The 21,479-nt window shown below is 41.0% G+C and overlaps 1 long non-coding RNA gene across 1 annotated transcript in view; it reads right to left on the reverse strand.

The window, feature by feature from the left end:
- The window catches only part of LOC140908337 (uncharacterized), an 85,650-nt gene extending 65,834 nt beyond the window's left edge, over positions 1-19,816 (reverse strand). The window contains exons 1-2 of the long non-coding RNA XR_012157839.1: positions 19,710-19,816; positions 4,084-4,168 (exon numbers count right to left, since the gene is read on the reverse strand). This is a non-coding gene — a long non-coding RNA (uncharacterized lncRNA). The remainder of the gene's footprint in view (positions 1-4,083; positions 4,169-19,709) is intronic.
- Positions 19,817-21,479: the final 1,663 nt, after the last annotated feature.

Consider the following 21,479-nt stretch of genomic DNA (forward strand, 5'->3'; position numbering starts at 1 on the left):
TTTGGTTCCAAATGAGTAAGAAGTCCTATTCTATTAAAAGTTATCATTATTGTTCGGGGAAAAACTCATTTGTACCATTAAAAATGGAAGTATACTTTAAAAATAAATGTCACCTATCCTATATATTGTCATCATTGCTAAATAATGACTCAAAGAGACTTGTATTCAGTTTCCTAATATTCATGAGGTCTGATTTAATGAGATAATTAATTCAGAGGAGCATGATCCATGACTAGATTCTCATAGCCTGATACTATTTTTTTCCTTGTTCAAATGACACTGGAAATGAAGCGTTCATCATTTCAGCTTTGTCAATGGAGGAGCTTATATTAGGGCTTGATCCATTAATCCTGACTCAGACAAGTAGTTCCACTGACTTCAGGTAAGATGCTGACTTCAGTGAGAAAATGGACATTATAAATGAACCATTCAGATTCAAGCTTGCCAGCTACGGAGCTGGAATCAGGGGGCATATTCCAGTCAACACTTTCTAACACACATAGACTCAGTCACATTAGGTAAGTAGTTGACTTCAGTGTGAATATTCATGTGCTTAAGGATTGCAGAAACTGTCCTTTAGTTATCAATTTGTGCCCCAGTCCCACATACAGGTATCCTAGAGTGGACCCTTAAACACACATGAAGTCTCATTAGTGTATAGAATCATAGAAGATTAGGTTTGGAAGAGACCTCAGGAGGTCATCTAGTCCAACCCCCTGCTCAAAGCAGGACCAACCCCAACTAAATCATCCCAGACAGGGCTTTATCAAGCCGGGCCTTAAAAATCTCTAAGGATGGAGATTCCACCACCTCCCTAGGTAACGTATTCCAGTGCTTAACTACCCTCCTCATGAAATAGTGTTTCCTAATATCCAACCTAGACCTCCCCCACTGAAACTTTAGACCATTGCTCCTTGTTCTGTCATCTGCCACCACTGAGAACAGTCAAGCTCCATTCTCTGTTCACAGATTAGATTCTTAAATCTGATAAACTCTTTCAGAATTGTACCCTATAGAAATTAATACCACAACTAACTGACATTCATTCATACTGACTTCATTCAATGAAGTGATCTGTAGCTCACGAAAGCTTATGCTCAAATAAATTTGTTAGTTTCTAAAACAAGGGGGAGGGATAGCTCAGTGGTTTGAGCATTAGGCTGCTAAACCCAGGGTTGTAAGTTCAATCTGTGAAGGGGCCATTTAGGATCTGGGGCAAAAATTGGGGATTGGTCCTCCTTTGACAGGGGGTTGGACGAGATGACCTCCTGAGGTCCCTTCCAACCCTGATATTCTAAGTATTCCTTTTCTTTTTGCAAATACAGACTAACACAGCTGCTACTCTGAAACCTGTCATTTATGTTTTAGCCATTTACAAACTTTATATTAGGACTCCTCACAACAACCCTTTGAAATAGTTTAGTGAGTAGGCGTTATAGTTGACATTGCACTCAATTTCTGTGTTTTTGCACTGTGAGAACTGGGCAGTCAGTGAGAGTCATTATGGCTCAGAAAAATGTGTATGCTCTTCTGAATTGCTTGCTTGACTGAAAAGTTAGAGCAAAAATGTTTGATAGTCTAAAGACAACAGTGCTCTCTCATGTTTCATAACAAACTACTTTGCATTGTGAGGTTGTAAACTTTTCTTTAAAAAAAAAACAGAAGTAGTAAAATATGCTTCAGGGATTTTTCAAACAATTTCATGCTTTCTTACTAATTAGAAGCTTGATTTAGTGGCATTTAATTTCAGATAATTATTTCCACAATAGCAAAAAGTAGGCACCTGCAATGTTATATTTAAATAGAAGAATGCTGGTCAACTTAACTTCATGATGTCATGGAATCTAGTTAGCAGAAGTAGTCCTGGCATTTTTGATGTTCTATTCTTTTTCCAAATATAACTTAGTGACAGATTTGTTTGTTTATTTTTTTTTAAATAGCTCTTTGGAAACAAACAGACAACCCCCCACCTCTATTCTTGGAATTTTTCAGTGGTTCCAAAATTACCACCAGCGCCTCCCCTCCAATTTTTGGTGTAGGGTACTATGTTCTCCTGTGTATGTTATTCCACTTGATCTCTGCAAGGTTCTACTCAAAGTTTCTCTGGTATTCTTCCCTCCTGGATATGGGCAGCATTCCAGTGTTTGTCTCCAATGGAAGAAGCTCCAGGTTCTACCTGATTGGAGTCATGCTGCTAAGGACTTCCTTGTGTGTGGTGAGGAACTGGGGAGGAGTCATTACATGAGATGGAGGAAAAAGCCACACAGATTACTACAGAGTCAGAGTCAATCTGAACTGGAATCCAGAGTAGAGGGTGGGCCTGGTTCTGCTACCAGCCACTGAGGAAGTGGCACCATAGGGGCAGTGAATGGGAAGACTGCCTAAGATTGCTAGTAAGGAAGGACTTTGATAACCTGGAAAGGGGAAAAAACACATAGTGAGCTGGCTGAAGGGCTAAGTCATGAAGAGAGAACACAGTGAGTCTCACAGAGAGAGAGAGAGACACAGAGAGAGAGAGAGAGAGGCTAATCCTTAGAAAGGCCAGGAGGGACACCACCTACCATAAATGGACTCCATGCCAAGACCCCAACCATGAATGGGGCACCATTTTACTATACAAGACAGACAAAGGGTGGGAGGGATAGAGGCAGAGAGAGGGGAAGTGACTCACACAAAATACACAGCAGGTCACTGGCCAACAGAGGAAGCCCTATTCACTGGAGCATGCTGTCTCTCCATATGTCCATGATGTGATATGTGCTGAAATGTGTAATGGCAAAAACAACAGCCCTACTAATTGCATTTTATGAGCATTTTCTTAGGGCATTGTGGTTCACTACTCTGTCAGCAACTCCTATCAGTCCAGACAAACTCACTGTACCTAACACACTGGTGTCATGGTATTTATCTATAAAGATCACCTTGTAAGACATTAAATGAAAGTTGTTAATACACTCTGGTCATTTATCATTGTGAATTGTAGGTATTAAGCCCATATAAGAAATTATGGATAGTTACATGTCTTTAAAATCTGCAACCAAAGGGGGAAAACAGGTTTTTCTTCCAGACAGGAGGAAAGATAGATATCTCCCCAACTCTAATGTAAATTAAACATTGTGAAATCAACACAAAGGAGGTCCCATTTGCATATAATTCAACAGAAAAAGCCAGGTTGACTTAGGAATGTAAAATTAGCATGAACGAGCAAGATGACCTGGGATCAAAACAATGCATTTTGGAGAAATATAAGGTGAAGCAAAAAGGCATTTGGGGACCCTTTTCACTGAGGAACACTCCTGGCAGAGAAGACTGACTCATGGAAAATCTGGAGGCTGATATAACTGAAAATCAGCAAGCTCTGCAGAGGGTGAGAAAACTGTTTTAGCCAAAGGATTGTAGCATGTTATGTTTTAGTCACTAGAAATTGTGTTATACTTTTATTTAACTATTTCTGTATCTATTATCTTTGCTTAGTATCTCTTAAATCTCTGGACTTTATTAATAAACCTATTCTTGTTTAATATAGCAGCACTGAGATGAATTTATAATAAAAGCAAAGCGTGCTTCCCCTGCTAAGCCAACAGGTTGGTGTGTATCCTGTCTCAGTGGAGACTTGGTCATTTCTGTGAGTGCCCAGTGACAGGGACTGGATAGCACAAGGGAACACTTTTCAAGGGGGTTTGGGAACTGAAGTGCACCAGATGTTACAGACAAGGCAAAGTAAGGGCTGTCAGGGTCATAAGGCATTTGTTGGGCTAGCCAACAGACTGGAGTGTCAGGGAGCTGACACACAGATTAGCAGTATCAAATCTCTTTCTTGTTGAGGCAGAGAGGTAACAAGGTTACTCACAGTTATGGACACCCTGATAAAATGTCACAGGTATGTGGACACTTCAAGCTGGAGTTGTAAACTATAGCTGGAAGAGACATACCCACTCTAGCTCTGATCAAGCTAATGCATATCCTCCTATGGAACTGTGGTACAGTAAAACATGGGCTGTCCTTTTAAATGGAAAAGCTTCCCTAAGAGGTCCATACACAAGAGAAGCACTAAAGAACATAAGTATTTAGAAATTTGCTCACCGTTTGTAGCATATTCAGAGGAGGAAGGCTCCCCAGCCAGCAAGTCAGAATCTTTAGCCAGGTTCTTTGAATATTCAATCTGATCCTGAATAAATAATGTGCAATGTAAGGTGTTAATATTTTATTGTAACTTTGCCTTAATAAAAAGTTAATTTAAGAAAGCAGTGTAGCTGTGTGAGTGGCTGGATGGCCTAGCCACCCCAAGTACATACCCATCCAAGATGTTAGGTACAGAGTTAAGGTGGCTAGCTCTTCCCCCACTGCAGCTACATTCTATTTTTAGCATGCTAGATCAGTTGGAGCTAGTGTGGGTGTGTCTCCTTGAGCTGGAATGTAAACCTCCATCTCAAAGTGCAGACCTACCCTTAGGTGGAACAAGCAGTGGCGCATCTGACTGATTTCTCATGTTTGCTAGTTGTCTGCTAATTCGGTTGATCACTTAAGGCTTGGCCAGAAAAAGAAAGTTTCAGGAATTAACTTTTTTGGCCAAAGTGGCAGGGATTTGCACTTAGATGCAAGAGGCTGGTTTCAATTCTCACTGACAACTGATGGCTTCTACATGTATGTTGCTGTGGGTTTGTTACAGCTGCACATTTTATATTGTCAAATAGTTCTACAAATTCTGTATATCAGATCTGCAGCATCCTGGTGTTTCAATGTTATTTTACTGTTACCTGTGTTTTTTTATTCCCTGGTTTGCAGGGAAAATGAGAGCCTGTGGCAGATTACTTGTTCATAGTGTGTGCTTCTTCATTAAACCAGGTAATTGCAACTGGAAGTTGAAGCTAGACAAATTCAGACTGGAAATAAAGCATACATTTTTAACAGTGAGAGTAATTAATCACTGGCACAATCTACAAAGGGTCATGGTGGATTCTCTATCACTGACAATTTTTAAATCAAGACTAGGTGTTTTTCTAAAAGATCTGCTCCAAGAATTATTTTGGGGAATTTCTATGGTTTGTGTTGTACAGGTCAGCCTAGATGATCTCAACAGTGCCTTCCAGCCTTGGAATCTCTGGAAAAAAGAAAAAGAGGCAATGTTGTCTAGTGGACAGTGCAATGGACTGAGCAGCAGGAGACATTGGTTCTAGTTCTGGCTGTGTCATTAATTTGTATGATCTTGCAGAAAAATCACCTGTTTCCTCTTTGTCTCTCTTGTCAATTTGGGCAGACACTGTCTTACTCTGCATTTGTAAAGCACCTGGCACCGTAACGCACATAATAATGTCAGACTAAATAACTCCTGTCTTCTTTCCGTACAGAATCCTGGATGGTGTACTATGGAAAAAAATCTTCATTTAGAACCAAAAAAAACAACCCACAAGGAAATACAAGACTACATCCTATCACAGCATGCTCTGTTTCCTATAACTATGGATGAAACACAAGCTTTTTTAATCATTAAAATCCTCTTAGCTAAAAAGTGAATTTCCAGCTTGGGCACTAAATTTGTGACAAGTCGAAGGGCCACCCATATGAAAAAAAAAAAAAAAGCTATTCATAGGTCAGATTTTGTCACCCTTATGTACGTTGGATATTACCTTTCTCAGTGTTTAGTCCTACTGAAGTCAATGGGACTATTTGCAGAGTGAAGCACTACTGATTGTTAGTAAGGGTGCAGTGTCTGGCCCCCTTTTAATATGTATGTTATACTGGAATGGTTTCTGTTTAAAACATTCCTAATGAATGGATGTAAATTAAGACTGCTCAGGCTTATTATTGGTCTACTGTATGTGATTATTATAATATATGTATGTCATTTCCAGGGATCCTAGTTTTTCGTGATAAAAAACCCCCAAATTCTCCACAAAAATCTGTGTTTTTCTGAAATTAAAATGAAATGCAGAATTTTTGTTTCCCTAGCTACAATATATATAGGTATCAGTTGAACACAATGTTTTATTGATATTGTTACAATTTTTAAGCAAGATCGAAGCCTACCACTGCCATCAATCATTATAATAAATAGGACTGTTAAGCGACTAAAAAAAATTCATCGCAATTAATCACACTCTTAAACAATAATAGAATACCAATTATTTAAATATTTTTGGATGTTTTCTAGATTTTCAAATATATTGATTTCAGTTACAACATAGAATACAAAGTGTACAGTGGTCACTTTATATTTATTTTTTATTACAAGTATTTGCACTGTAAAAAAACAAAATAGTATTTTCCAATTCACCTAATACAAGTATTGTAGTGCAATCTCTTTGCCATGAAAGTTGAAATTACAAATGTATAATTATGTAAAAAAAACTGCATTCAAAAACAAAACAATATAAAATTTTAGAGCTGCAAGCCCACTCAGTCCTACTTCTTGTTCAGCCAATCGCTCAAACAAGTTTGTTTACATTTGCAGAAGATACTGCTGCCTGCTCCTTGTTTACAATATCACCTGAAAGTGAGAACAGGTGTTCTCATTGTTAGGGGGCTTATTCCTTCACCCACTTACTTCCCTGGTCCTTCTCGCATGAACAGAGAGCAACAATACCCGAAGTCCAAAGGTGCAAACAATTTGATGTCCCTGTTCCCATTCCTGCCCTTAGCCAAACATGATTCCAGTTTCCCCAGCCCCATTCCCTGTTCCCATTTCCCCTTTTAGCAAAACATGATTCCAATTTCCTTACCCCCATTCCCTGTTCCCATTTCCCCCACCCGCATGCCCACCCCCACCCCTCTACTTCCTGATTGACGGCAGACTATATAGTAAAACTTGAGTTCTGCTTTGCTATACCTTAACCAATCATGTTCCTGAAATTTAACTTACCAATCCTAACATACTGTAACATGATTATGTACCCATTTATATCCCACCACCTTAATTAGTTTACACCCAGGAAAATTAATTATACAGCAGACAGAAACAATCACAGAACCAGACAGAGATTATACAGACAAACAACAGCAAAGTGGGAACTATAATGACAAAACAATACAGAAGTGAGGATTTCACATCCCAGCTATTGATAAGTGAGTTCTTGCCAGACAGGATGCTATCAAACTAAGTTTTCTTTTACATTTTCTAGGCACTTCCCTTTCTCTGGAGGTAATAGGCACTATCAGGACAGGATTGTATTCCTAACAGCCGAATAGCACCTTATTTCAATGTGACTAGTTTGGAATGTGAGGATGTGACCGTTCGCTTCCCAGCTTATGGCTGCCTCTGCTGCTTAGCCAAAGGCCTGAGCCTAAGCACAGGGCCACAAACTGTCACAGTAAGAGAAGGCCCTTACACCGGCAGACATGATTTTGATTCTCTTTCTTTTGTACCTCTATAACTAGCCAAGTGATAAGAATACACCTAAATTCTTAGAGTATAGGCCTTTACAGACAGGCCTGAATATCTATATCCTAACACTCATGGCACTGTTGTAGCTGGCGTCCCAAGATATTTATGTGCCACATGCACTAAAGATTCATATGTCCCTTCATGCTTCAACCACCATTCCAGAGGACATGTGTCCATGCTGATAACAGGCTCTGCTCGATAACCATCCAAAGCAGTGCAGACTGATGCATGTTTATTTTCATTATCTGAGTCAGGTGCCACCAGCAGAAGGTTGATTTTCCTTTTTTGATGGTTCAGGTTCTGTAGTTTCCGCAACAAAGTGTTGCTCTTTTTAGACTTCTAAAAGCATGCTCCACACCTTGTCCCTCTCAGATTTTGGAAGGCACTTCAGATTCTTAAACCTTGGGTCGAGTAATGTAGCTATCTTTAGAAATCTCACATTGGTACCTTCTTTGCATTTTGCCAAATCTGCAGTGAAAGTGTTCTTAAAATGAACAACATGTGCTGGGTCATCATCCAAGACTGCTATAACACGAAATATATGGCAGAATATGGGTAAAACAGAGCAGGGGACATAGAATTCTCCCCCAGGGAGTTCAGTCACAAATTTAATTAACACATTATTTTCTTTAACAAGTGTCATCAGCATGGACGCATGTCCTCTGGAATGGTGGCCAAAGCATGAAGGGGCATACAAAAGTTTAGCATATCTGGTATATAAACACCTTGTAATACCAGCTACAAAAGTGCCATGCAAATGCCTGTTCTCACTTTCAGGTGACGTAAATAAAAAGAGGACAGCATTATCTCCTGTAAATGTAAAGAAACTTGTTTGTCTTAGTGATTGGCTGAACAAGAAGTAGGAGTGAGTGGACTTGTAGGCTCTGAAATTTTACATTGTTTTGTTTTTGAGTGAAGTTATGTAACAAAAAAATCTACATTTGTAAGTTGCACTTTTATGACAAAGAGATTGCACTACAAGAGGTGATTTGAAAAATACTGTTTCTTTTATCATTTTTACAGTGCAAATATTTGTAATGAAAATATGCACTTTGATTTCAATTATAACACAGAATACAGTATATATGAAAATGTAGAAAAACATCCAAAATGTTTAATACATTTCAATTGGTATTCTATTGTTTAACAGTGCGAGTTGATCATGTGAGTAATTGATCAGTAATTGACAGCCCTAATAATAAGATAGAATTCTAATTTGTATTTCTTACATATACCAAATTCTTCTGCCTGTATTCTATATTTTCAGAAAACTGATTTTTTTAAATGCACAAAAAATAAATTGAAAATTGCTTCTTTATTAACATTATTCACTTTGAGTTAGTACTAGTTATAGAGTTGCAGCATTCCAGCCACACTTTCATCTTTCAGACATTGGCATTGAGCACAGAAAAGAACCCCAAGTTTGCTGAAACTTCTTTCCATGTCAGCTAAATTTACAGTCAGTTGGAGAACTACTGCATGGTTTGCAACGTTGGGAACATGATCTTCAACAGCCATCCAGAAGTAAATGGGATCCTCATTGCTTCCAAACACATCTTTGCCAATCCTTAAATACACTGGCAAGTCCATGTTGCATTAATCAGACAGCTTTAATTGCTGTTTTACAGTTTCATAATCTGTATAAGCAGCACCAATTTGTTCAGGAGAAAATCAATTGTTGGTTGTTTATTTTTTAGGTTGTACTGTCTCAGTTTATCAGCAGTGCTTTGAGCAGCTGCAGATCCATTTGCATTATCAGTTGATGATGCAAGATGTTTCAGCCATGATTTTAAATCCAGGATAATGTGGTGCACTTTGTGTATTTGATGTTTTGGGGACTGTAAAATGTCCAGTACTATCACCAGGGATCTGCAGTTCTCTGCAATGTATTTCAGGTTAGCGTGCATGTCTTCTACCACTAATAGACTGGCTAGTTCCCAAAGAACATATATATTCCTTTGTTCCATTTGTTCATGCTCCACGAACCCATGGTACAACTAGTAGTACTGTACGTGGTACTTTACGCTATTGAACCATGTATTCCACCTGGTCACAACTGGTTTAGGTGGAAATGTTGGTGAATCAATGCTCTGTTCATTCAAGTATCTGAAAAACCATTCACAACAAGGTGGAGCTTTCACGAAAAGTGATTTCATCAAAGCATTCACTTGCTTAAAGGTATCTCTCCAAGTATTTCCTGCCAGAGAGATAATATGTGCATAGCAATGAATACATACTGTGATATACCGAGGCCAGTTAGGTACAGCAGAGTAATCGAAGGGAGATATACTGGCAGGGCAACAAAAATGATTAGGGGTCTGGAACACATGACTTGTGAGGAGAGGCTGAGGGAGCTGGGATTGTTTAGTCTGCAGAAGAGAAGAATAAGGGGGATTTGATAGCTGCTTTCAACTACCTGAAAGGGGGTTCCAAAGAGGATGGCTCTAGACTGTTCTCAATGGTAGCAGATGACAGAATGAGGAGTAATGGTCTCAAGTTGCAGTGGGGGAGGTTTAGATTGGATATCAGGAAAAACTTCTTCACTATCAGGGTGGTGAAACACTGGAATGCGTTACCTAGGGAGGTGGTAGAATCTCCTTCCTTAGAGGTTTTTAAGGTCAGGCTTGACAAAGCCCTGGCTGGGATGATTTAACTGGGAATTGGTCCTGCTTCTAGCAGGGGGTTGGACTAGATGACCTTCTGGGGTCCCTTCCAACCCTGATATTCTATGATTCTGTGGCCACTGGATGAACAGGTTTCTGTTCCCTGACTGGCCAGAGCAGGGGCTGCTCTAGGCTAGGGTGGGCACATGACTCCAATTAGCCTGCAAAGAGTCAGTTGAAGCCGTTAGGCTAATGAGAACACCTGACTCCAATTAACCTGCAAAGAGTCAGGCTGTTAAGCTCATGTGAACACCTGACTCTAATTAAGGCCCCTCTGATACTATAAAAGGGCTCACTCCAGTCAGGCTGAGGAAAGCCAGGGAGCCAAAGAAGAGGAAGTGTGGCTGAAGGGCTGGTTAATGAAGACACCCTCAAGCCACTGGAAATGGAGCCTGAAGGTAAGGGTGAAGAAGGTGTAGAGTGAGAGAAAAGTGGGAGAGCTGTAGGGAAGTGACCCAGGAAAACATAGCAATTCTGGCAGTGAAAGGTCAGCTGCTGCCATTAGGGTCCCTGGGCCAGAACCTGGAGTAGAGGGTGGGACTGGGTTCCCCACAACTTGCCACTACAGAAACTCTTCCTGGGAGGGGAAGACAGGCCCCTGTCAGAACAGGAGGCTAAACTGTTCTGGAATAAACCTATAGGGACAACAAACTGTGGGAGTTCTCTCACCAACCTCCTTGCTGGCTTATGATGAAAATGGCTCAGTAGGCTGTGACCCTTGTCTCTAGAGGGAGAAAGGCTATGTAAAAGGTCACAGTGAGCCTCTGAGGCTAGAGTAATCTGCCAGGAAGCATGGGACCCACTGAGACAAGGTTGGAGCTCTGCCACAGTACACAGTTTGACCACAGGTTGTAAAGCACATCATTCCAAGCTTTTGTCAGGTAGCTCGCAGTGTCAATTACAAATGCTAATATTGATCAAGTGAGATGCCACCACACAAGAAATCAAGGCTTGTGAAATGGTGGCATGATTAACTTTTCTGAAGTACATTGTCTTTACAAGCTGTGGTATGGTAATGTTAGCATGTTTAGGAGGCTCTATCTTGAGCACCTGAAATAAAAATATTGAAAACTGGTCTATTGTAGAAGTTGGTGGTTTCATCAGTGATCATGGCAATGGAGTTTCCTTTCATTAAGAAGGCACCACCTTTCTTCTTCAATTGATCTGACTTGGGAACAGCACCACGACCCTTAACAATTTTGGTCAAAAAATCTCTGACAACAGGTAAATCCATTTTATGCAGAGGAATATCTGCTTTTACACACACTCAAACAACATCTGGAGTGACAGTTTCACGCTGTTCTTTGGCAGTTTTAAAACACTGAAATGATCCAGTCATAGTGCATTGTTTCTTTACCATTGTCAATGGCCCTGCTGTTTCAGCCTCATGTTTTCATTTATTTTCGTTTGGTTTATGATTAGCAATTTCCATGTGTTCTACAATTGTCTGCCTTCAAACGTAATCTACAGCTTTGCTGCATACAGGACAGAACAGCACATTACCATCAATGTGAAATTCGTCCTTGCCAAACTCAATGACACTGTCTTTAGGGGTGATTTTTAAAATCTTCTGCATCTTTTCATAACTTTAATTACTCACGTCTGGAGGCTGAAGTAAAATTTGAGATGCATTAAAACACGAATCCCTGAATGACATTCAGTAACCTCTATGTGTTGCAAACTGTTTTTTGGAGTATGTTTAGCTATGTAATCTTAAAGCGCATTCAAAAATTGACCACAAGAGGGGGAGATTGTGCACACTGAATAAGTGACTGTGACGGGCTGTATTCCCCACACTCGCCCTGAGAGGGTAAATTAGGCCAGGCAGGTGTAATTAACCAGTTAAGCAGCAAGTAGGGGAGAGATGGAGGCTACTAATTAGAAGCAGGCTGAGCTGGGCAGGAAGAGGAGGAGCCTGTATAAAGCCCAAGAGCTGAGCACAGCAGGAGGTTACCCCCTGAGAGGAGGGAGCTGGAAGGCTGGTGCATCCCGAGTGGGTGGGAGCCAGATATATAAGAAGAAGCCCAGGGAAACAGCGGCAAAGGCAGCATGGGCGTTGGCTGGTTGTTATAGGGTCCCTAGATTGGAAACCAGAGGGCAGGCCTGGGTTCCCACACCAGCCACTGGATAGTGGCACAGGGCATTGGAGAAGTCAGACAGCTGATCCACAAGGACTGATCCCTCTGGAAGGGGAGGAAGTTAGTGACCTGGCTGGAGGGCCAAGCCAAAGACGACAAGCTGTATCTCCAAGAGAGGCTTCAGACTGAAGAACATGGGCAGAGAGACCTCTGAGGAGGGTGCAGCACCTGTCAGGGGTAATCCTCAGGACAGCCAGGAGGAGGCGCTACAAGTGGTGAGGGAACCTGGTCACAGTGACACTGGTACTTTCAGTAAAATTAAGTTAGTTTTTATTTATTTTCACAAAATGTAAAAATGCAAATTCTACTTTTTTTCCCCCCAGCAAATGAATATCTAGTATCCCTGGTGATTACTATATTTGATCAGTTGTATGTGATTACTGAGGCCTCAGTCCTAGAACCACTCTTCTCATGTGAGTCAAGTAACTCACCACCACACAAGTTTGCAGGATCAAGGCTTTACTGTATAACTCGGGGAAAAGACTGCGTTCCCCTCAGCAGCCAGATATCATGACCAGGGCATGGCGGTCAGAAGAGTCGTGATCAGAGACCAGGAACAGCACTGAAGGTAAAGTCAGCATCAGGAACCAGGAGTCAGATCCATCACTACAGCTGACAATGGAGTCCACCATGTTGCATAGACACCTCCTGGAACTCCACCTAGGCTTAAGTAGAGTGCCTGGACTAATCAAGGATCATGAAGGAAGCTGTCAGGGAAACCTTCTGAGGTGGTGGTTCTTGTGGTGGTGCTCTCCATAGAGTCTGTGATAATGGATGCAGCCCTATCACAGCTGCTGGGTAGTAGGGTATAGATATTGGCCATCCTGGAACCTGTATTGTAGTCCCTGCAGAAACTCATACCAGAGTAACAATGGTTTAAGGTACAAATCAGTGTATTTTCTTATCTATAAATAATTCAACATTTTCACCCTTCCTGTTTAGAAGCATTTAATAGGAAAATAGCAGATAGTTTTGTTTCCTTTTTCAGGTTAAAAATACAGCTTGTTCTGCCGCATCACTGAGATCCTTGCCTATTTTCCCCTCCATTTGTTTTCAAAAGACATTAGTGCTTTTCAAATGCTATCCCTGGCCTGCTTCTATAGTTATTTTGCTCCCAGGACATAAAAGACTGAGCTAGAAGGTGGCTGCATTTGTAGAAAGAGCAGCAAGAAAGGGGGACACACAAAGAACTACATGTATCTTATGTTTTACAGTTTTTCCTCTGTGCCACAACAGTCTTTGTTTGCTGGGAACACAGCAAAATCATAGCATTTGATTTTATTAAAGAATTACTTTTAAAGGTCACCCTCCCCGTCTGTTCAGTCATTGGACTCTCTGCTGAGACTGTCATTAAGTATGCCAAATGAGTGCCAGTTTTGCTGATGGGGAAATCTGTCCACTAGAAACTGAACAGAGATTACGAAGGCATTTCCCAAAGGCCAGTGAACAAACCAACATTAGATAACAAAGCAAAACATTTTTAAAAAAAATGTTATCTGACTGTCTTGGTGCAAACAAGCCAGCAGTTTGCAGAAAGGCACTTGTTATTCTCTACATCTCTAAGGCTACTTCACCCAATTATCTCAGGTGCTTCTTTCATCCAGTTACCAGTAAGTCAATTAACAATACTAATCAAATCAATTCTGAAAAACCTCATGACAATAAAATTAGTGAAAAATGCATCTACATTCAGCATTCAAAGAAAATCAACTATTTGTAAGGTTTGCTCCCACCATATAGAAACAAAGAAATATGCTCAAACTCCAAACCAATAAATAACCAACCAGAAAAAAACCCACAACCCACCCCCTCATCCCCCCGTTACTGGAAACTCAAAGGATCAGGGATCATAAAATCCATCCTATTAAGCAGGGGCATGTGTCCCACCAAAGATTTGTCTAACCCTGCAACCAAATCATTTATCATTCTTACTCTTTGAAGTTCCATTGCACGTACAGCCCTTAATAAAACTACAAAATGAAGGGAAAATTCTGCATTCTGCTCCTGCCATGTAGCTCTTTTGCCTTCACTATGAGCAGACTATAGCCCTAGGTAGATACGTACAACCTTACCTGTAGCAACAGTATACATGTATATACAGAAGCATACTATTTAATAGGTACACTATTACAATTGGTATGGTTAATGCTATCTGTAACTATTGGAGTAAAAATTGTATTGAGGGCAGAGTGGCTCAGGGAGAGATTGTATCTTAGAGAGAAACAAGCCTTCCTTAGGGAAGTGGTAACATATGCCTGGGTTTTCCAGACAATGTCATGCCTTCACATTTTTTATACTCACAAGTATATATTTTTATACTGATTCTGTAGTTTTCATTTTACTTTCAGATTCCATTTAGAATAGATATGGGGGAAAGCCATAAAAGAGAGAAAACAATCCTTTGAAATGAACGGAAAATACCAATTTTGATCAAAGCCTTTGATCAAAGGCTAAATAAACTGGGTTCTGTCACTACCAGCACATAGAAGTTTTAGTGATGTGGCTTATCTTATGACTGAACTCTCAAAAGCCTAAAATTCCACTGCAGCTAAATTAGTGTTTAACTGCTCATAAATCAATGGAGGGTTTTGAACACAAGGATTACAGAGATAGGGAGCTTCCAGCATAACAGAAGAAAATACACTCTCATGCCTCTGCATTGTGAGGGAATGCTTTAGGGAAACATCTTGGGCAGAAGTTACACAGAACGAATGAAAATGAGTACTAGGAGAACCCATTGGGCAAGAAAGCTCACCACAGTGTGAAAGGAAAAACAGATTCATGAGCTTAATTAAAGAGCCAAGAATTTGAAGAAGAAGAAGAGAGTAGTGGATCTGGAAGTCCAATTCCCATTTATTTTCATGGGAAACAACCATACAAATCCCTTGGGCACTGTTGAAAATTTCAGCCTAATAATATAATTATTTACTTTTAAACTTAAAGATTATATGAAGGGACAGACTTTGCTTGCCCCTTCTGTAGATGTGCAAAGGGAGGTTACAAGGGGAGTCCCTTCTCCCCAGTTTATGCAGCCTGCCCTTGGCCGTGTAGCAAAGAATTGAACTAAGCTGTCCCAGGTTCTAAGCTTGTGGCCTAACCACTAGAACATACTTCCCCTCTGAGCAAAGCATGACTTCTTACATGCTCCATGAGGCTGTGAGTTACACCCATTACAATCTGTGCCAATCTACACTGGACATCATTCAGTGTTAGCACAGTTTATAAAGCCCTTCACACAGAAGTTGAGATTAAGTATCTGAGCAATCATCTCTTTGTTTTATAAACTAATAAAATAGTAGGACTAAATAATATAAGAAATCTTGAGACATGCATTCTTATGAGACCCACACTGTAGTTTCTTTTTACCCGTGATTTACTGAAATTGAGGGATATGGGCATGTTATTGCTGGGGGAACACTCTTTCTTTCAGTGCTCCACCCTGTCTAGCAGGGCTTGTTTCTATTTAAAAAAATAAATAAAATGAACCTGACTCCCCATTGCATCACTCCATTTTTTATGCTGGGTTAATACCATTAATTTTAAACCACTTTTTAAAATATATGGTCAATATTGCTTGTTCTGTCATTAGATGTCTAAAGCTAAAGTCCTCATCCTGCCACCTACAACCATTTGGATTGTATGTCAAACATGTGTCATCCAAATTAACACTCTGAACATTAAATCTCACCCACTTTGGATAAAAATGCTACTTTTGTGACTCAGTATCATTTTACTAATAGGGTTAACCCAATTTAAAACAGGAGTAACCCAGTGGTGAATCACACCCAATAGCTGCTGAAGAACACTAAAAGGTTTTGCTGATCTGTTAAAGGCCCTGGCCTATGGGATGCAGCAGTTAAATAATGCAAATAAAAGACTTCACCATTCTATTGTGGGGATAACAAGACCAAAAAAACAGGTAGTCCCATTCATTGAAATCACTTAGTTGATTATGCAAGTGCTTAAAGCTAAACATGTGTGTGAGTGCTCTGCTGGATCAGGGCCTTAGCTTGTGGAGTCGGTACATAGACTAGTTCCAAAAATTATCTGTGATGTTGGCAGACCAGGTGCCAGCTCATGCCAAGGCTCCTTGCTTCACTGAACACTGATAAATGCATAGCTGGAAACCAGTCTGACTCAACTGTGTGTCAGCAGTGTTAAAATAGTTGTTAAGTTTATAAAAAAAGTGTTTAGACTTGATTAAATGCTTGTAGAATACTGCATATGTTGATCTCACTTATAACTACACCATGGGTTACAGATGTTATATTGAGTATTTGCATTGCAAACCTCTGTAACCGTGTAACTCAAACAGAAAAGAAACATTAATTAATGTTAAGTGCTCATCCTGCACAAAAGAAGGCCCACTGAAACCAAATGAGGCATTGTGAAACATCAAAGGACAGAGACTTTGTCGATTGCCCACACACACATACACACACACACACACCTCCATGAAGAGGAGACAGGTGCCAACACCTGCCCCATCAATTTGAACTCTGGGGGAATGGAATATTTTTGGGGCAATATTTTTAAGCATAAGCAAGGGATCCCCAAGCTGCTTAGTGTGGGTTAGCCCTAAAGGACATATAGAGCTGCATATATAGTGGCTACTATCACTTTTTGGATAGTAAGACTAACTCTTGTGTGCATATGTTTACCTGCTTTAGCCTTGTAAACAATGTGTTTCTTTTTCATAGTTAATAAATCTTTAGTTAGTATTATAGGATTAGCTACAAGCTTGGTCTTTGGTTTGAGCTCTGAGGAACAAGTGACCTGGGATAAGTGACTGGTCCTTTGGAACTGGGAGTAAGCTGAACATTGTGATTTTGTGTGTGAGGGACCATCTATCACAAAGGCAAACTTGCCTAGTTGGCAAGATAAACCAGCATACCCAAGGGAACTGTCTATGTCTCCATGGTAAGGCTGTTATAGTGCTTGAGGAGTTCACACTTGATATTTGGTTGATGAAATCTAAGTATGGAACCCAGAACCATTTGGGGGTTTGTGGCCTGTTTCTTAACAGTCTGCCCTGAGGTTGGCACTCACAGTCATGAGCCACTCCAGACAGCTTGACAGACATGCGTAGACTACTTAAAAAATCATCTGTACCACACCCTCCTGTTTCTTCCCGCCTTGTGTAGCCATTTAGGTACAAAGTGGGAGTAAAATGTTACTAAATCAGAATGGCAACATCTTACGCTCACTTGACAGAAGTGTAAATGACTACACAAAGTGCAAGCCAGTGGAGAATCAGGCTCTTCTTGTGTCTGTGTGCCACTGCTGATAACTCTCCAGGACTTTAGACCAGCTGTTTTCTTTGCTTAGGGACAGTTGACAAAATGTTATACTAGGGTCTCTAGTGCATCATTTTGATATATTTTTTCTTATGCTTCTATGGTCTTATCTCATTTACACCTCTTCCTTTATCATACGGTGCTGGTGCTCAATGCTGATGTAACTATCAGGCCAACCAATCATGTCCACAATATTAGATTGGATGCAGTGGTGAAAGTAGAATTCATTTCTTACCAATACGCTGCACCAGCTAAAGGGAGGGAGGGCACGTGACCTGTCCACGTGACCCCCCACGAGACTCCTCCTCACCCCGACCCCAGCCCGGGGCCCAGCACTCTCCTTCTCCTTTCCCCATCCCATATTACCTGGGTGGGCGCTCTGTCCTCCTCCCGCTGTGCCAGAGACTTCTGAACTGCAGGGCTCTCCGGAACTGCAGTGGCAAAATGAGCAGAACATGGGGCTGCAGACCCTGGACAGGACTCAGGAGACACAGCTGCAAGGAAGGGCTGGGGGCGGTACAGCCACACCAGAGGAGCTGTCGGTGTGGGGCCGCACCTCCTGTGTCTCTCCAGTGTGGAGTATGCGCTATAAATATCTTACTGGTACAGTGTACCAGACCGGAACAACCTACTTGCACCACTGATTGGATGAAAAACATCTGAGACATGATCCAAATGTTTTCATGATACCTTAGAGAGTACATTATTGATGAGAGAACAAGAGACATTTGAAAGTATAGAAAAAGCTTGAGAATCCCTGGCTTAGAAATATTGCCCTCTCCAAATTCCAAGCAGCATAGTGATAAAGACTATCTCCTGGAGATTATAAATCTATGTAGGTATATTTAAATTATATTTATACACATGGATATGCCTAACAATAACCATTTTCCAACTAAAAGCGCACAGTTAGCCCTATGTAAGTAACACCATATTTATTGCTTGTTACATGTAAGACATTTTATATTAAATTGGTATGGGAGAGAGAACTTTTTTTAGTCTTTCATGTTCATGTGGGGGGAATAAGAGGAAATTAACACTTCAGATATTTAATCTCAAAACCCAATGTTTAGTATGTCCTGTTTATAGATATTGTTGCCTTTTTTATCAAAATAGGGGCATTATCATATAACAGTAATTTCAGCTAATTTTCCAGAGAGCTGTCTGAATGGCCAACACTAGATCCGGAGCATTTTAAGAATGTCTTGATTTGGTTTCAAACACACAAAAATCTTTCTTAAAAATATTAAGGTAGTGCACTTGCAAAACACGCCCAAATCTCATTTTCCCCAGTGTATTAACTACTCTGTTTCCCATCCTTGGTTAGTTAATGCTGCCTACAACCCAAGGAAGCATTTCTTTATGTAAAAGGCTATGTTTGTAGGATAATGTAACAAATCCATGTACTGAAAATAGATACAATTACTAAATAAATCATACTCGCATGCTGAACCGGGACTAGAAGCCTTGTTTTCTGCTCTCTCAACTTTAGTCTTTATCAAAGGAAGACTCCTTTAACTCATGCTAGTAATAGTCTCCTTGCCCTCTGAGCCAGACGCTAGAAGGCATCATCATTCAGACTTCCAATGCCACTGTATTTTATTAGGAACCAATATTTTCCAGGAAAGGAATGAGTGAACCTAAGGTGGGGAAGAGGAGGACAAAGTTTGTGTTTCACGATAGTTCTTTCTGCAAAGTTTCTTTTCACTGAGTATTCAGGAAAGTAGAATAAACTTACTGCTTGTTCTACTACTGTGGAAAAAACAGAGTAAATATGATTAGCCTATGATGGGGAAAACAACATGTGATGCCTTCTTGACCCAATTTTAAGTTACTCTTCCAATATGAGTTTTCTGGGCTCAGACTCTCCAGATCCTGCTTTAAGACATTTGCATCAGGGGAAGATAAGATATGTTTGCCATTCCTTAAGAGATGGAATGTGTTAGAGAATGAGCAGGCTGACCCAGAGGCAGATTGAGTAAATGGGCTTCTTTATGGCGGTACTTGTTCCCCTCGACCCAATTATCGAGTAAGTACTGAGTTAATCACCTCACACACTCTTTTATCTAAGTTAATATGTAAATGCCTACATTTACTAAAACACCTCCAAAACTCTTATTTAGTAACATAACACCCATACAATGAATATTAATAGTCATATCCTGAATATAATTATCCCCGCCCCTGTTTACAGTTTACAGCATTAAGCATATTCTACAGACATTTTTACCTTGAAGATATATTTCTTTGCAGTAATTGCAGCCACAAATTCCCTTGATCAGCAGTCCACAAGGAAGGGAAGAAGGGGCCATGACCCTGAGCTCGTTTATGTAGCTGGGAAAGAAAGGGAGGGGAGATAACACTTCTTTACACAAAGCGTAACAATTAGACAGCCACATTCCTTATGCAACTGCAATGCTTATCAATCCTAACAAGCAGAAGAGAAGGGAGAGGGATGGCATTTTATCTATCAAGTTCAGAAATGGTTCCCCTGCGTCTACTCCTTAATGCCATGTCAGCACACCAGCGGTTTCCCAGGTCTCTACTTAACCCTTACATGTCCCAACAGAATGCAACATCAAAGTGCTCAAAAATCCTGCTGCATGAGTGTCCAAGAGCACAAAATGTTTCTTACTTTACATATGAAATGTTCAACAGCCTTTTCTAAAAGGGAGTAGGCACTGAGAGGCTGGGGAGCTGCTGGGGAGGCTGGGGAGCTACTGGAGACTCTCAGAAGATCTCTCAAATATCTACCACCTTGCATTAGGGAGAAGTTGGGATGGTTTCTAGTTTATGATAATTTATTCTTGCAGGAGATCACTAACAAAAATATTTCAGCAAAGATATTATTTTGCTTAAGAATGGACTAAATTGTACCAAATGCCAGGGTTCCCTCCCAGACTCAGGCCCTACTTCCCAGGAGAGTTTGTCCTTTATGAAATATCTTCACCCCAACTATCCTGCCCTTCTCTTCTCATTTACATAAGCTGAACACTAAACTATACTGTCAATAAACAATCTATTTTTCCATTAATAGAGTATAAACATTTTATAACAAAATGCAGTTTAAGATAAAGGGTTTGCCTCCTTAGTTGGTTATGGTTCTGATAAATTCAGCCCCCATCTAAAGAAAAATTCCTTAATACCTACCCTAGTCCCTGTCCCCTCCTCCCCTCCCCCTGCCAGTCTCTCTCACAGATACCCTCCACACATGCATGTACCTCTAGCAATATGAGGTTTCTATTATAGACCAAGGTCAATTACAGACATTCATCTTAAGGCTCTGTCTTTCATACATTAAGTAAATAAGTCTGACAACATTAGTATGAAATACAGTAGACAAGAAACTATATAGGATCACTGGGGTGACCATATGTCCCATTTTGACTAGAACAGTCCCTTTTTTAGGCCCTGTCTCGGCCATCCTGACTTTTTTGACAAAACTGGGCATTTGTCTCATTTTCTCTTGCAAGCTGATCTTCCGTTGGCAAGAGTAAACTGGTCAATGCACAGTTTTGCCAAAAACGTGGGGTGGGATCCCTGGCAGGGCATGGATGAACATGCAGAAGAGTGGAGGGGGTGAATCGCAATGCCAGCCCTGTGCTGGAGGGAGGACTAGGGAGAGCTGCTTAGGCCAGCTGGCCTGCCACACGTGCATGGAGGAGGGGCCTCAAGCAGCCCAGTGCACGGAGGGACAGTGCACTGGGCCGCCTGAAGAGCTCAAAGGACCAGCCCCATGCACAGGCAGGCAGTGGGGAGGCACGGACGAGCCCCACATGCAGGGAAGAAGAGAGCTGCAGGGGGAGGAGGTAATGGGCGGGTGGCATGGGGCTTGGGCCACCAGCCCCACATGGGCAGGTAGTGAGGGGGCTCAGAGAACCAGCCCTGCATGTAGGCAAGAGAGTGGCGGGGGAGAAGGTAGTGGGTGCGAGTTGGAGAGGGGGAGGGTGACCTCAGGCTGGCCCCACGTGGGCGGGAGGCAGGGAAGGCTCAGGTTGGC

This window comes from Lepidochelys kempii, chromosome 3 (genome assembly GCF_965140265.1).
Source record: "Lepidochelys kempii isolate rLepKem1 chromosome 3, rLepKem1.hap2, whole genome shotgun sequence".
In the NCBI taxonomy this organism is placed as follows: Eukaryota; Metazoa; Chordata; order Testudines; family Cheloniidae; genus Lepidochelys; species Lepidochelys kempii.